The sequence below is a fragment of the Dasypus novemcinctus genome (genome assembly GCF_030445035.2).
Source record: "Dasypus novemcinctus isolate mDasNov1 chromosome 8 unlocalized genomic scaffold, mDasNov1.1.hap2 SUPER_8_unloc_1, whole genome shotgun sequence".
Lineage (NCBI taxonomy): Eukaryota > Metazoa > Chordata > Mammalia > Cingulata > Dasypodidae > Dasypus > Dasypus novemcinctus.
This window is the reverse complement of record NW_026688123.1, coordinates 2,010,463-2,021,956: the sequence shown is the minus strand read 5'-3', so window position 1 is coordinate 2,021,956 and position 11,494 is coordinate 2,010,463. Positions and strand designations below refer to the sequence as shown.

The window sequence follows — 11,494 nt, the reverse complement described above, 5'->3', positions numbered from 1 at the left end:
GCTAACATCATACTGAACAGTGAAATACTGAAAATCTTTCCCATCAGGTCACAAACAAGGTAAGTTAGCTCACTTTCATCACTGCTTTTCAACACTGGACCTAAAGCCCTTGCCAAGCAAATGGGTAAGAAAAATAAATAAAGTCATCCAAATTGGAATGGAAGAAGTAAAGCTATCCTTATCCACTGCCGACATAAGCTTTTAAATACATAATTTCAAAAGATTCAACATAACTAATGCAACAATATAGACTTTAAGCAAACTTGGATTGCATGAGATACACACAAAAAAGTCATTTTGTTTATATAGTACAGCAAAAAACAAAAACAAAAAAACAAACCAAAATAAACCTGAAATGGACTTCTTTTCAAAGTCCATTCAATTAGCAGGCTAACAAATAAAATACCTAAGAATGAATGTAATGGATTCTCTCTGTCCCTCGGCGTTAGCTGTTAATCAGTCTGCTTTATTTTCTGATTTCCAGGACTCGAATTCCTTGCCATGTCGTCTGAAGAAGGGAAACTCTTTGTGGGAGGGCTCAATTTCAACACCGATGAGCAGGCATTGGAAGACCACTTCAGCAGCTTCGGGCCTATCTCGGAAGTGGTCGTCGTCAAGGACCGGGAGACTCAGCGGTCTAGGGGTTTTGGCTTCATCACCTTCACCAACCCAGAGCATGCCTCAGCTGCCATGCAGGCCATGAATGGAGAGTCCCTGGATGGCCGCCAGATCCGTGTGGACCATGTGGGCAAGTCAGCCAGGGGAACCAGAGGGGGTGCCTTTGGGGGTCATGGGCGTGGTCGCAGCTACTCTCGAGGTGGTGGGGACCAAGGATATGGGAGCAGCCGGTATGACAGTCAGCCTGGAGGATATGGATATGGATATGGCAGGTCCAGAGACTATGGTGGCAGAAACCAGGGTGGTTATGACCGCTACTCTGGAGGAAATTACAGAGACAATTATGACAACTGAGATGAGGCATGCACACATAATATACACAAAGAATAAAAATTCTTCTGATCCAGCATCGTCCTTCCAAATGGCTGTATTTATAAAGATATTTGGAGCTGCACTGAAACGTCTTTGTTTTAGTACATCAACTTCTATTTTTGAATTGAGCTCCCAGGGTAGCCTGTCAAAGACCTTTTAAAAAGCTCCATGTGTTTCAAAAGTTTTCCCTTCCATTTAAAGACAAATTCTGGGACACTGTAAAGTCTGGGTATTTTTCTTTTGCTAGTTTTTTATTTTGGGCTCTCAGGATTATTGGTTCTGGCAAAAAAGCTTGGTCAGGAAGATTTTTTTTAAATTAATGTGCATCTAGGGACATTTTAAAAATTTGTACACAATGTTTTCTTAACACAGTTAGGAAGCAGTTTCTGAACGTACCTACAAGAAATCTCCATCAAGAACATGATTGCTAAAAGATGTTTTTTACTCTGTGTTATAAGACTACCACCCTGATTATATAGAAGAGCTTCTTTAAAATGTTTGTGAATGTCATCTTTTTTAATACTGGAAGAAAGAAATATTCTGTTGTGTCTCATAGTGTTTAGGATGTCCTTCATGGAGCTGATTAAAAAGTTGGAATTTGAAAACAAAAAAAAAGAATGAATGTAATGAACGGATAGAAATACTGGAACACTTGCAAACACTCCTGAATGAAACTGAAGAAGACCTAAACATATAGCAAGACATTCATTGTTCAAGGATGATAAGACTGCATTGTTCTAGTATCAATACTACCCACAAGGAACTACAGATTCAAAATAGTTATAAAAATCACAGCAAGGTGCAGAGGTGGCTCAAGTGATTGGGCACCTGCCTGCTATATGGTAGGCTCAGGTTTGGTTCCTAAAACAAGATGAGCAAACAAAGCGGGGGGGGGGGGGCTCCCAGCAGCCATTTTTTTTTTACAGAAATGGAAAAACCAATTCTCAAATTTATATGGCATCATAAGGGACTTGAATAGACAAAACAATCACCTTTCTCCTCTGTGAGACTGGGAAAGATTAATTTATAATAGAAGGGCTTTCACTGAGATGTGGCTTAAGTAAGAATTTGTGGGAACCTAAGGGATATTGGGTTCACAGAAATTTGGGTTGTAATTCTCCCTGTTAATGGAGGGTCACTATTTTCTGGAAGTCTCCTGGGGACTCAGAGACAAGGATGTGGAATATCTCTGACAGCAGTGCTGTGTCTCTGCTTTGGAGGATTTTCATTCAGGCTGGGTGCAGTCTTGGGTTCTCAGAAGGAAGTAGAGGTCTCTGAAAGAACAAATAATTGACCATCTCCCCTCTCCTGTATACCCTAAATCATTGGATCTGCAGTGAGTTAAGCATAAGCAAGGGTATGACACTTCATTCAACATGACTAGTGACCAGTAAAATTCATAAGAAAACTAGAAAGTCTCTGTTGGAGAAAAACCAGCTAGGACACGGAGACTGATTGACCACAGACAGAATATGTATTTATTGAGAAGCTCTCCCAATGGAGGGGTTCTGAAGAACAGGCTTCAGTCCCCCCACCAGCATGGTCAGGGTCTGAAGAGAGACTTCAGCCCACTCCTGGAAGGAGACAGGGGGGACTTGAATTTATACAGAACTTTCCTAGGCAGGGAAATGATAGTGGGAGGGAGTTGAGGGTCTGAGTCAGGTACTGGGAGGTGGTTGAAGGTGTTTATGGCTTCTTGGTATGCTGCAGGAGATGTTTCTTTTCAGCTGTAGGGATCAAAGGATATGTAAATAGTGAAGGTTTCCATCTCTGTTTTCCTCTGATATGCAGGTAGAGGGAGTAAAGATCTCCATTTCCCTCTATTCCTATCCCTATGAGGTTTCTTGTTTAACCTGTGGGAAAATGCCTGCCATGCCCTCAGACACAGGAGAGGGGATTTGCCTTTTCCCAATAAATATCAGGGGAAACTGAGATACAGCTTGTTAATTATTGCAAACCTCTCACAGTCTCACTGCTACATCTTTTGGAATGGACACGATCTAGGTGAGGAAAGACTTAAATAGCAAGGTGCACTCTCCAGGCTGCTGAGAGAGTTGTTCGGGTCTTTACTCAGGGAGACAACTATTGTTGACCACCTCTAGAGAAGTTCTCATATCACTGATTGTACTTTTCAACTCCAGAATTTCTATTCCTGTTGATTTTATACTTTCTAGCTCTTTACTGATATTCTCTATTTCATGAGACATCATTCTCATGTTTTCCTTTTATTCATTGAGCAGATTAAAAATTGATAATTTAGATACTAGTCTGGGAAAATGGCACTGATGTAGGTGGGCACTGCTCAGTTCTTCTGCAAAAAATGGCAGCAAGGGGGCAGGGGCCTCATCTGAGTGAGCTGTCTTGGAATCCACACAGCAGGAGGCTGCAGGCCTGCAGGCATCACTCAGGAGGGAGCTGGACAAGAGAGATAAAGAGCCCAAGGTAAAACCAAGAGTTGATCTTCCCTGTGGACAGAAAAGCCTGGGTAAATCCTACCCTCAAGGCAAATAACTTCTGTGGAACCCTTGGCTCACAAAGGCCAGCTGAGTGGGAGGGGAAATTCCCTGGAGGAAGGGGGGTCTGGCTAAGGGTGGAGAGTGGTTTCCTTTCTGTGGGTTTGGGCACCTGAGCCCTCTTTCAATCTTGGGGTGGATATCAGTGACACCGAGGTGGCCCTGGGGTGAGGGAAGAAGGACTCTGATCAGGCAGGCTGCCACACCCAGCTGCCCTGGGAAAAAGGAACTTGGTCAAGGGGAGGGAGACAGGCTCTTAACTAGCCTGACTCCTGAAAACTGTTTTAGGAGTCCAACTCCTAAAAGAAATTGGGGCAGGAAGAGCCAGATAAGCTTTCAGTGGCCTATTTAGCCTATAGACCTGCTGTAGCTCAGTAGGGGAATTCCTGCCTTGCTTGAAGGTCCCCGGGGCCTCTCATTGGGGAAGAACAGTCTAGTGTGTCAAGCCCTCAGCATCTTTGAAAGTAACTGTGCATCTGGTCCTTCAATCAGTGAAGATTAGTTATGTGAGCCCTGAGGGGAGGGGAGAGAGGAATAGAATAGATGGAGGCAGGTGTAACTAGAGGACAATGGAAATGTTCCACAAGATCATGCAATGATGGATATAGGGCATGTTAAATTTCACCAAAAATTTATGAAAGTATACAATCTAGAATGTAAACCATAATGTAACTAAAAATTTAGAAAAGTGTACATTCTAAAATGTAAACCATAATGTAAAACCAAAATGGAATCATGTTTTGTGGCTATGTTTCCATATCTGTACATCAGCTGCAGCAAATATAACATGAACATGTGAAAATTTCATTGCTGGGGAAGGGGGAAAAGAGTTTTATATTGGATATATGGGAACCCCCTATATTATATATGTTACTTTACTGTGATCTAAGACTTTTTTGAAGACAAAATTAAAAATTAAAAAAAAAGGATGCATTTTTAACTCCTGGTATTATATGTAGATTGAGATATTCTGCTGGTCCGAGTTGATCCTTTTATTCAAGGTCATTTTCTAGTTATATCATCAGCTGGTAATTGGTAGTAATCCCTCAGCACGAGGGAGGTTCATCCCAGAGAGTCATGCTCCACGCTGGGAGGAAGCAACACATTTACATGCTGAGTTTGGCTTCGAGACTGGTCACGTTTGAGGAGAATCACATCCAGCATCCATGTGGAATCTAAGCCCCCTCTTGATATAGAAGTGGAGTGGACACAACCATTCCAAGATCCATAGGATGGAGGAATAGAGTATGGATTAGAGTGGACTTACTGATATTCTATTCATGAACTATTGTGATTAGTAATCGAAGAAAATGTGGCATTGGTGTGGAGAAAGTAGCCATGGTGGCTGCTGGGGGTAGGGAGTGGGAGGAAGAGATGAGATGTGGGGGCATTTTTGGGACTTGGAGTTGTCCTGGGTGGTGCTGCAGGGACAGTTACTGGACATTGTATTTCCTCCCATGGCCCACTGGGTGGACTGTGGGAGAGTGTGGGCTATGGTGAGGACGACTGACCATGAGGAGCAGCGGTGCTCAGAGATGTATTCACCAAGTGCATGATAATGGAGGGGGTTGTTGTTATGGGGGGAGGAGTGGAGTGAGGGGGCGGGGGGTATATGGGGACCTCATATTTTTTTAATGTAACATTAAATAATAAAGACAAAAAAAGGATGCAGACATTGAGGAAGGAATGAAAGCAATTGCCTTGCCACTGTACATACCTATTACAGTGATGAAAGGCAAAATGTCAAAAACAGTTTTATGATATTTTTCATTTTTTAATACCCCAATTTATTTTTCACTTTATTTTAGTTTTTCTAAATTAGTATGTATTCTATTTCTAATCTTTAAACCTATCATTACTATTTCATTTTCCTATTGATTGAATTTGGCATTATATTAGAACTCAATTTTCCAGAGGTTTTGGATCACAGAGGGGTTCAACTATGGCAGAGTAGGAACACTGTTGTGTGCTGTTATTGAAGGGGAACATGTGGTTGGGAAGGAGTTCTCCAGGGCATGTATATAGGGCATATAAAAAAGTTCAAATATTCATTGGGTATTTTCATAGTAGTTGGACAAATGACAACTGAGGGAGGAGCTCTGTCACATTCACCAATGGAACAGCAACAGTCCCCCAAGTGCAAGGGCAAAGACCAGTGAAGAAGGAATTTCAAATGATGTGCCTTTCTTTGATACTGATGACTTTGCTTATGAGCTTAAGTGTTTGAAATTTCAAGTGGGCCTAGAGCTGCAGGGTGCCTAAGAGTTACCTCCTGAGATACTCCTTGTTGCTCAAATATGGCCACTCTCAGCATGTAAATGCATTACCTTCCCCCCAGTGTGGGATATGATTCCCAGGGATGAACCTTTCTGGCACAGAGGGATTACTACCAATCACTAACTGGTGATAAAGCTAGAAAAAGACTCTGAATGAAAGAGGGAAATGGTGAAGACAAATGAGTTTATATGGCTATGAGACTTCAAAATGTATCAGGAGGTCATCAGAGGAATTGCACTTATGCACATCTCAGCAGGATCCCAGAGATAGCCAAAGTAGATACAACCCCAGGTATTGGTGCTCCCAAGGTCTACAGAGACACACAGGTTCTATGGTCATAGTAGAAGGCTCTAGTTCAGTGCCTTGTCAGTGGGCCCTACTTTGGAATTTGTGCTCCTGAATGTGATGTAATTGGACTCAGATGTGACCTTTCTACACTTGCCTCCTCTGTCATTTTTAAAAAACCTGTGGTTGGCACTGGGTTTGGTGTATTCTCAGGAGACTTGAAGCTTTGGACTGGACATGTGCCACCTGGGCCCTGAGCCTCAGCACAGTTGCAAATTCTACTCTCCATTTCATTGCACTTACCCAGATCAGCTAACAGGAAGGTGAGGATAGTCAACCACCACACCAAGGAGCCAAGTGTGCCTACAACTGCAAGCAGGAGAATCACATCCATCAGCTATATGGGATGTAAGTCCCTTCTGACTGAGAGGTGCAGTGGACATCATCTTCCCAGGGCCCACAGAATGGAGGAATAAAATGTGGAGTAGAGTGGACTTACTGGTATCCTACTATTGAACTATTTTGACCCTAGCAGCGGACGAAATTGTATCACTGATGTGCAGACAATGGCCATGGTAGTTGCTGAGGGCAACGATAGGGAAGAAGAGAAATGTTGGGGCATATTCTGGACTTGGAGTTGTCATAAATGATATTTCAGGGTCAGATGTTTGACATTATATATCCTGCCATAACCTACTGAATGGACTGGGGGACAGTGTAAACTACAATGTAAAGTATAATCCATGTGGTTATGGTAGTGCTCCAAAATGGATTCACCAACTGCAATGAATGTGCCACGATGATGAAAGAGGTTGTTGATGTGAGAGGAGTGGGGTGTGTGTGTGTGGGGGGGATATATGGGAACCTCATATTTTTTAATGTAACATTTTTTGTGATCTATGTATCTTTTTAAAAAGACAATTATAAATTAATTTAAAAATAAATTAAAAAATAGATTAAGGGCCTATCAATGGACCATCTTCCTTCACTAGTCATTGCCCCCTACATTCAGGGGATTCTTACTGTTCCATTAGAGAATATGGCAGAGATCCCTAGGTTGGGAGTTTGATATTCTTTCAGATATTATGTTAATCTTCATGCACTTTTGCAATGCCTCCTGAAAAATTGGTGACATTTATATGCCTTATATGTATGCCCAGGTTATCCTCCCCAATTTATTCCCCATCAGTGACACCTTGCATAAATGATACTCCCTTGTCACAGTTGTAACTCTTAAGTTAGCCAAAACTTCTTCATAAATGAAGCCAAAAAAATAGCCAAATATAGTTACTAAGAAAATAAAATAATAATGATAATTTGAAAAATTATTACTAAAATACAAAATAAATTTTTTTAAAGAGACCTGGAATAATAAATATAATGAAAAAATATTTAAGAAATTCTTGACATTATGTGTTTCATAACTCTAAGATCTGTTTTCTTGTAAGTTCAGTGACATTTTTCCCATTTATTCACCCAATGTCTTATTTTTTTCATTTTATCTTCAATTAATTTTTGGGTTACAGAAAATTCACATAAAGAATATAGTGTATCCCATATACCCAGTATCCTCCCCCCTTTTCCCTTTCCCCTATTAATAATATTTTATATGTGGACAGTATATGTGTTACAATTGATATACAAATTGGAACATAGCTACTAACCATGGCCAATAGTTTACATTTTGGAAAATACACTATTATAAATTTTGAGGGAATTTAACATGGCCTGTAGCCATCATTGCAAGATCAGGAAGAACACTTCCATTGCCCCAAATGCTCCATATTCCATCTATTCTATCCCTCTCTTCCCTCTGAACCCATTTCAACCACCAGGCTTTACTCCTTAAGATCAAGATTTATAGATATTGGGAAACGGACTTTGGCCCAGTGGTTAGGGCGTCCGTCTACCACGTGGGAGGCCCGCGGTTCAAGCCCCGGGCCTCCTTGACCCGTGTGGAGCTGGCCCATGCACAGTGCTGATGCTCACAAGGAGTGCCGTGCTACACAGGGGTGTCCCCCATGTAGGGGAGCCCCACGCGCAAGGAGTGCGCCCGTAAGGAGAGCTGCCCAGCACGAAGGAGGGAGCAGCCTGCCGAGGAATGGTGCCGCCCATACTTCCTGTGCCGCTGACGACAACAGAAGCGGACAAAGAAACAAGACATAGCAAAAAGACACAGAAAACAGACAACCGGGGGAGGGGAGGGGAATTAAATAAATAAAAATAAATCTTAAAAAAAAATTATAGATATTTGCAACAACATTGAGGGTTTGACATCCGGCTCTGTCCTCCCCTATTAAGCACTGTTAATGCTCTCAAGAGACTCCCACCCCTCTATTTGAGCATATAGCAAGACTCCCAAATGGGAATCCCACACCTTCCCACTCACTATATGGGTCTCCACCACTGACACAACCAATTATGACAAGAACAATCTAACACTCCCTAGAAGACTGCCCCAAGAGCACCCTGTCCCAAATGCTGCCACAGCCAACACCCTAAACCAGTAACTCTCTCCTGCCATGTTGCCAAAAACTCAATTTTGTAATTTTAACTACATATCTTTCCATCTCCACAGTGTTCACTTGCTCCTTCCCCCAATCCAAACCCTAGTTCCATGGACAGTCCAACCCACCCTCCCTATCACCTCATCCTGACAAAGCAGGACTGCTCAATCCAAAAGTTTGACTGCACCACTGTCATGCCCCTCCACTGCATACATACACTTCTATACTATCATACATATTTCCCATAAGAGCATTGGCTCACAACTTTCTTCTCCCTTTGTAACTCTGTTTAACCTATTTTCAAGATTTTACCTCTGTGAGTCTGCTCAACTTATTTGATTCATATGAGTGAGTTCATGTAATATTTGTCCTTCACTGCCTGGCTTGCTTCACTCAACATATGTTCTTCAAGATTCATCCATATGTAGATCCTCCCATGGTCCACTGGATGGAACGTGGGAGAGTATGGGCTATGATGTGGACCACTGACCATGAGGTGCAGCGATGCCCAGAGATGTACTCACCAAATGCAATAGATGTGTCATGATGATGGGGGAGAGTGTTCCTGTGGGGGGAGTGGTGGGGTGGGGGCGGTGCGGGTGAATGGGGACCTCATATTTTTTTAATGTAATATTTTTTAAAAATGAATTTTAAAAAGATAGAAGATTCATCCATGTTATCCTGTGTGCCAATACTGCATTGCATTCCTTCTTACATCTGAATAATATTCCATTGTATGTATACACCATAATCTATTTATCCATTCATCCATTGGTGGGTAATTAAGTTGATTCCAAGCTTTGGCAATAATCAAAGTTTGGCATTTGGCAATAATCAATTTCCATTGTGAAAACTGATGTGCACTTATCTGTTCATGTCATTGCTTTCAATTCTTCTGGATATATACCTAGCAGTGGGATTGCTGGATTGTATGTCAGTTCTACAGATAGCTTTCTAAAGGAACTGCCAAACTCTACTCCACAATGGCTGCACCATTCCACATTCCCACCAGCAGAGAATGGGTGTTCCTATTCCTCCACATTCTCTCCAACACTTGTAGGCTTCTGGTTTTATTTTTTTTAATAGCTGCCAATCTAATAGGTGAAAGATTATATATTTCTTGTAGTTTTGATTTGCATTTCTTGAATAGCTAGTGGTGTTAAGCATCTTTTCATGGACTTTCTAGCCATTTGTCTTTCTTATTTGGAGAATTGTCTATTCAAATCACTGGCTCATTTTTTCAATTTTTTGCTTGATTTTTCAATTTTTGAGGTGTAGTATTTCCTTATATATGCTAGATATTAGGCCCCAATCAGTTACATGACTACCAAATATTTTCTCCCATTGAAAATGCTGCCTTTTTACTTTCTTGACAAACTCCTTTGAGATGCAAATTTTTTATTTTGTGGCAGTCCAATTTATCTATTTTTTCTTTCATTGCTCATGCATTGGGTGTAAAGTTCATGAAAAAATTTCCTAATACAAGATCTTGTCGATGCTTACCTTTATTAGCTTATCTTCCAAGATCTTTAGTCTTGGCTAATATATTTAGATCTTTGATCCACTAAGAATTAATTTTTATATAAGGTGTGAGGTGGTTTTCCTAGCTCATTCCTTTGGATATGGATATCCACTTCTCAAATCACAATTTTTTTCAAGAGGCCACTCTCTCCCAGTTGAATAGGCTTGGCAGCTTTGTCTAATATCAGTTGACTGTTTGTTTGAGGATCTGCCTAAGGACTTTCAAATCAGTTCCATTGGTCAGTATGTCTATCTTTGTGCCAATACCATGCAGTTTTGAACACTGTAGCTTTGTAGTATGATTTAAAGTCAGGTAGTGTGGTTTACCCAATTACGTTTTTCTTTTAAAATATATGTTTGTCTATTCAGGGCAACTTCAAAATAAATTTCATAGTTTTTCAAATTTAGTTTAAAAATGCTGTGGTGATTTTTTTTTGGAATTGCACTAAATCTGAAGAACAGTTTGGTTAGGATAGATATCTTAATTGTTTAGTCTTCCTATATATGAACCAGGAATATTCTTCCATTTATTTAGGTCTTCTTCAATTTCCTTTATTAGTGTTGTGTAGGTTTCTGTGTAAAAGGCATTTGCATCTTTCATTAAATTTATTCTTTATTTGATTCTTTTAGTTGCTGCTGTAAATGGGATTTTTTCGTGATTTCCTTCTCAGATTGCTCATTATTGGTGTACAGAAATGCTACTGATTTTTGCACATTAGTCTTATAAATTGCCACTTTACTGAAATCATTTATAAACCCTACAACTGTTGATGCAGATTTCTCAGGGATTTGAGGTATAGGATTATATCATCAGCAAATAAAGAAATGTTTACCTCTTCCTTCCCAATTTGGATAACTTTTATATATTTATCGTGCCTAATTGCTTAAGCAAGTACTTCTAACAAAATGTTAAATAGGAGTGGTGTCAGTGGGCTTCCTTGTATTATTCCCAACCTAGGAGGGAAAGATTTTAGGATTTCAAATTTGAATATAATGTTAGATGTGGGTGTTTCATATATATCCTTTCTCATATTGAGGAAGTTGCCTTCTATTTCTATCTTTTGAAATGTTTTTACCAGGAAAGGGTGCTGCATTTTGTTGAATTTTTTTTCTGTATCTATGGAGATGACCATGGTTTTCTTCTTCTAATCTGTCTATGTGGTGAATTACATTGATTTTCTTATGTTGAAACATCCTTGCATATCAGGGATGAAACACACTTGGTCATGATGTATAATTTGTTTGATGTATTTAATATGATTAGTGTATCAGTCAGCCAAAGAGGTGCTGATGCAAAATACCAAAAATTGACTGGTTTTTATAAAGGTTATTTATTTGGGGTGGGAGCTTACAGATACCAGCCATAAAGCATAAGTTACTTCCCTCACTGAAGTCTATTTT

General features: G+C 40.4%; 1 pseudogene; it reads left to right on the top strand.

Moving 5' to 3' along the window:
- Window positions 1-430: 430 nt before the first annotated feature.
- Window positions 431-1,485, top strand: LOC101434462 (RNA-binding protein 3 pseudogene; annotated as a pseudogene).
- Window positions 1,486-11,494: the final 10,009 nt, after the last annotated feature.